This window comes from Emys orbicularis, chromosome 15 (assembly GCF_028017835.1).
Source record: "Emys orbicularis isolate rEmyOrb1 chromosome 15, rEmyOrb1.hap1, whole genome shotgun sequence".
In the NCBI taxonomy this organism is placed as follows: Eukaryota; Metazoa; Chordata; order Testudines; family Emydidae; genus Emys; species Emys orbicularis.
In genome coordinates, this window is record NC_088697.1 from 14,739,024 (window position 1) to 14,744,023 (window position 5,000).

General features: G+C 70.4%; 1 non-coding gene across 1 annotated transcript; it reads right to left on the reverse strand.

The window, feature by feature from the left end:
• Window positions 1–3,495: 3,495 nt before the first annotated feature.
• LOC135889595 (5S ribosomal RNA) lies at window positions 3,496–3,614 on the reverse strand. The gene has a single exon (XR_010561940.1). It is a non-coding gene; the product is annotated as a 5S ribosomal RNA (ribosomal RNA).
• Between the last annotated feature and the right edge of the window lie 1,386 nt (window positions 3,615–5,000).

The window sequence follows — 5,000 nt, forward strand, 5'->3', positions numbered from 1 at the left end:
TAGTCGTCCCCAGGACAGTGTGGGTGGGTGGGTGGGGGGGAGGCTTAACAGTCTTCCCCCAGGCTGAGCGGGAGGCTTCGCAGTCGTCCCCCGGGCAGTCCGGGGGAAGGCTTAATAGTCGTCCCCCGGGCGCTCCGGGGGGGAAAGCTTAATAGTCGTCCCCCAGACAGGGTGGGTGGGGGGGAGGCTTAACAGTCTTCCCCCAGGCTGAGCGGGAGGCTTCGCAGTCGTCCCCCGGGCAGTCCGGGGGAAGGCTTAATAGTCGTCCCCCGGGCGCTCCGGGGGGGGGGGAAGGCTTAATAGTCGTCCCCCAGACACTGTGCGGGGGGGGAGGCTTAGCGGTCTTCCCCTAGGCTGGGCGGGGAAGGGCTGGCGGGAGGCGTAGCAGTCTTCCCTCGGGCGGTCCGGTGGGGGAGGCTTAGCAGTCGTCTCCAGGGTGGTCCGGGGGTGGGGGGAGGCCTCAGAGTCGTCCCTCGGAGAGTCGGGTCGGCGGCGGCGGTGGGTGTCAGGCTTTACAGCCAGCCTCCGGAGGGTGAGCGTCCTCGGACGCGATGCAGCCGCCGCAGAGAGGCAGCCTCCGAGGCTGGGAGCGGAGCACCGAGACTGGGGAGAGGGGAGCAGGAGCCCGGGAGGGGGTGGGGTGGGGGGCCTTCAGGACAACCGGTCAACCCCCGGGGAAGCGGCTGTAAAAATTTCAAAGTCCCCACCGGGACAACAGGTCAACCCCCGGGGAAGCGGCTGTAAAATTTTCCAAGTCCCCGCTCGGCCACCAGGTCAACCCACTGAATCTAATGGGTTGACCTGGTGGCCGGTTTGATTTCCGGCCACCAGGTCAACCCATTGGATTCAATGGGTTGACCTGGTGGCCGGTTTGCTGTGCGGCCCGGGTGTCACCCCACTCCGCGGGCCGCGCGGCAGTGGTCCTGAGGACCACAGAGGGGGGCTTAATAGTCGAGATGGAGCAGGTCCGGGGGAGGCTTAATAGTCGTCCCCCGGGCAGTCCGGGGGAAGGCTTAATAGTCGTCCCCCGGGCGCTCCGGAGGGGAAAGCTTAATAGTCGTCCCCCAGACAGGGTGGGTGGGGGGGAGGCTTAACAGTCTTCCCCCAGGCTGAGCGGGAGGCTTCGCAGTCGTCCCCCGGGCAGTCCGGGGGAAGGCTTAATAGTCGTCCCCCGGGCGCTCCGGGGGGGAAAGCTTAATAGTCGTCCCCCAGACAGTGTGGGTGGGTGGGGGGGGGGGAGGCTTAACAGTCTTCCCCCAGGCTGAGCGGGAGGCTTCGCAGTCGTCCCCCGGGCAGTCCGGGGGAGGCTTAATAGTCGTCCCCCGGGCGCTCCGGGGGGGAAAGCTTAACAGTCGTCCCCCAGACAGTGTGGGTGGGTGGGTGGGGGGGGAGGCTTAACAGTCTTCCCCCAGGCAAAGCGGGAGGCTTCGCAGTCATCCCCCGGGCAGTCCGGGGGAGGCTTAATAGTCGTCCCCCGGGCGCTCCGGAGGGGAAAGCTTAATAGTCGTCCCCCAGACAGGGTGGGTGGGGGGGAGGCTTAACAGTCTTCCCCCAGGCTGAGCGGGAGGCTTCGCAGTCGTCCGCCGGGCAGTCCGGGGGAAGGCTTAATAGTCGTCCCCCGGGCGCTCCGGCGGGGGGGAAGCTTAATAGTCGTCCCCCAGACAGGGTGGGTGGGGGGGAGGCTTAACAGTCTTCCCCCAGGCTGGGCGGGGGGGAGGCTTAATAGTCATCCCCCAGACAGTGTGGGTGGGTGGGGCAGGGGGGGGAGAGGCTTAGCAGTCTTCCCCTAGACTGGCCGGGGGTGGGGGCTTAGCAGTCGTCTCCAGGGTGGTCCGGGGGTGGGGGGAGGCCTCAGAGTCGCCCCTCGGAGAATCGGGGCGGCGGCGGTGGTGGGTGTCAGGCTTTACAGCCAGCCTCCGGAGGGTGAGCGTCCTCGGACGCGATGCAGCCGCCGCAGAGAGGGAGCCTCCGAGGCTGGGAGCGGAGCACCGAGGCTGGGGAGAGGGGAGCAGGAGCCCGGGGGTGGGGGTGGGGGTGGGGGGCCTTCAGGACAACCGGTCAAGCCCCGGGAAGCGGCTGTAAAATTTTCAAAGTCCCCACCGGGACAACAGGTCACGCCCCGGGAAAAGGCTGGAAAATTTCCTAAGTCCCCGCTCGGCCACCAGGTCCACCCAGGTCTAGCAATGGGGTTGACCTGCCTGATGGCCGGTTAGTATCAACGTAGTCTCACACAGGAGGGCAGCTCTCAGGCCGGCCGGCTGCGGCTGACTCTGGGGCGGTGCCCGGTGCCCGGCAGCGAGGCGCGGGGGGGGTGGGGGGGTGAGGGGGGGGGGAGCGACACGGGGCTTACCGGCCCCGGGGCCGGGGGCGCCTCCTGCGGCTTTGGGGGCCGCGGGTCCTCCGTGGCATCCAGGCCAGGCCTCTCCTGCCTGGCCGCGGGGGGATTCGGGGGCGGTCCCGCGGGCCGGCGGCCGGGCGCAGGGGGGGGGCCCGAGCGAGTCCGCCCCGGGCCCGGGGTCTCCCCCTGCGGCTCAGGGGGGGCGTGGGTCCTCGGGGGAGGAAGCCCGGGGGGAGCTGCAGACCCGCCGTGGGGCCCTCCAGGCCAGGCCTCGCCTGGGTGGCCGCGGGGGGATTCGGGTCGGGCCCGCGGGCCGGCGGCCGGGCGCAGCGGGGCCGGGAGGGTCCGGGCCAGTCCGCCGCATGCCCGGGGTCTCCCCCAGCGGCTTCGGTGGCCGTGGGTCCCCGGTGGGGCAAGCGGCGGGGAGCCTGACACCCGCCGTGGGGCCCTCCAGGCCAGGCCTCGCCTGGGTGGCCGGGGGGGGATTCGGGGCGGTCCCGCGGGCCGGCGGCCGGGCGCAGGGGGGCCGGGAGGGGCCGGGCCAGTCCGCCCCATGCCCGGGGTCTCCCCCAGCGGCTTCGGTGGCCGTGGGTCCCCGGTGGGGCAAGCGGCGGGGAGCCTGACACCCGCCGTGGGGCCCTCCAGGCCAGGCCTCGCCTGGGTGGCCGCGGGGGGATTCGGGGCGGTCCCGCGGGCCGGCGGCCGGGCGCAGGGGGGCCGGGAGGGGCCGCGCCAGTCCGCCCCATGCCCGGGGTCTCCCCCCAGCGGCTTCGGTGGCCGTGGGTCCCCGGTGGGGCAAGCGGCGGGGAGCCTGACACCCGCCGTGGGGCCCTCCAGGCCAGGCCTCGCCTGGGTGGCCGCGGGGGGATTCGGGGCGGTCCCGCGGGCCGGCGGCCGGGCGCAGGGGGGCCGGGAGGGGCCGGGCCAGTCCGCCCCATGCCCGGGGTCTCCCCCAGCGGCTTCGGTGGCCGGGGGTCCTCCGCGGAGGAAGCCGGGTGGGTGTTGGGGGGAGCCGGACCCCAGGCGCCCCGACCCGTGACCTGCGGCCGCGACCTCCGACTCGGCAGGAGCGACGAGGGGCTTTCTGGCCCGCCCCCCCCCCCCTTCTCCTTCCTCCCCAGAAAAAGGAGAGAGAGCTGGCTCGGACCGGGAAAAGCTGCCTACGGCACCTGGGATTCCCAGGCGGTCACCCATCCAAGTACTAGCCAGGCCCGGGACGGTTTACCTTCCGAGATCGGACGGGATCGGGGGCGTTCGGTCCGGTATGGCCGTAGGCACCCGGCTCCGCGCCTCCTCGCCCGCTTTCCCCTGCCGGCGCCCGGGCCTGCCGCACGGCGAGCCCCGGTCGGACTGCCCCGTGCGGCAGGGCCCCCGTCTCTCGCGGGCCCGATCCTTTTTTTTCCTTTTCAAGCTCCGGGGCCCGGGCTGGCCCGTCAGAGCCCCTTCCCCTCCCCCCCCCCCTCCCTCCGGCGTCGGGAAAAATATTTTCCCGGACTTCCAGCGGGCCCGATCCTGTCAGCCGGGGGTGGGGGGGGGGGCAGTCCCTCGCTGCGGCCAGGGAGGGTGAGCCCGGGGCGGCTTGCCTGGCGGCCGGGTCCCGGCAGGCCCGATCCATTCCCCCCCTCCCCGTCCCCCGTCCCCCAGCGGTTCCAGCGGTTCCCCGCCCCGCCCCCGCGCCTGGTTCGCACCCTGTTCCTTCGGGCCGAGGAAGGCGTACCCCGGGGGGAACCGTCCGAGTCCCCTCCCGGGCACCAGGTCAACCCGTGGAATCGAACGGGGTTCACCTGGCTGGCCGGTATGCTTTCCGGCCACCGGGTCAACCCATAGGTTTTAACTGGTATACCTGGTGGCCGCTTTGCCAGGTCAACCCGGTTCTCCCTCCTTCCCTGGGCGCCCCCTCCTCGGAGGCGTCGGGTTAAACTTTTTCCAGACTTCCAGGGGCCCGATCCAGTCAGCCGGGAGGCAGTCCCTCGCTGCGGCCGGGGACGGTGAACCCAGGTCGGCCTGCCTGGCGGCCGGGTCCCTGTCTCTCGTGGGCCCGATCCTTCTTTTCCTTTTCGAGCAGGGGGGGCCCGGCCCGCCCCGGTAGCGCTCCTCGGAGGCGTCGGGCAATTCCCCCCCCCCCCCCCGCACCCCACCCAGACTTCCAGGGGCCCGATCCTGACGGCCGGGAGGCAGTCCCTCGCTGCGTCCGGGGACGGTGAGATGCTCGGCCACCAGGTCAACCCGGAGGAAGCGGGCTGAAATTTTTTTTTCCAAGTCCGAAAGATTGTCCAAGTCCCCGCTCGGCCACCAGGTCAACCCGGAGGAAGCGGGCTGACAATTTTTTCCAAGCCCGAAAATTTTTTCCAAGTCCGAAAGATTGTCCAAGTCCCCGCTCGGCCACCAGGTCAACCCGGAGGAAGCGGGCTGACAATTTTTTCCAAGCCCGAAAAATTTTTCCAAGTCCGAAAGATTGTCCAAGTCCCCGCTCGGCCACCAGGTCAACCCGGAGGAAGCGGGCTGACAATTTTTTCCAAGCCCGAAAAATTTTTCCAAGTCCGAAAGATTGTCCAAGTCCCCGCTCGGCCACCAGGTCAACCCGGAGGAAGCGGGCTGACAATTTTTTCCAAGCCCGAAAAATTTTTCCAAGTCCGAAAGATTGTCAAAGTCCCCGCTCGGC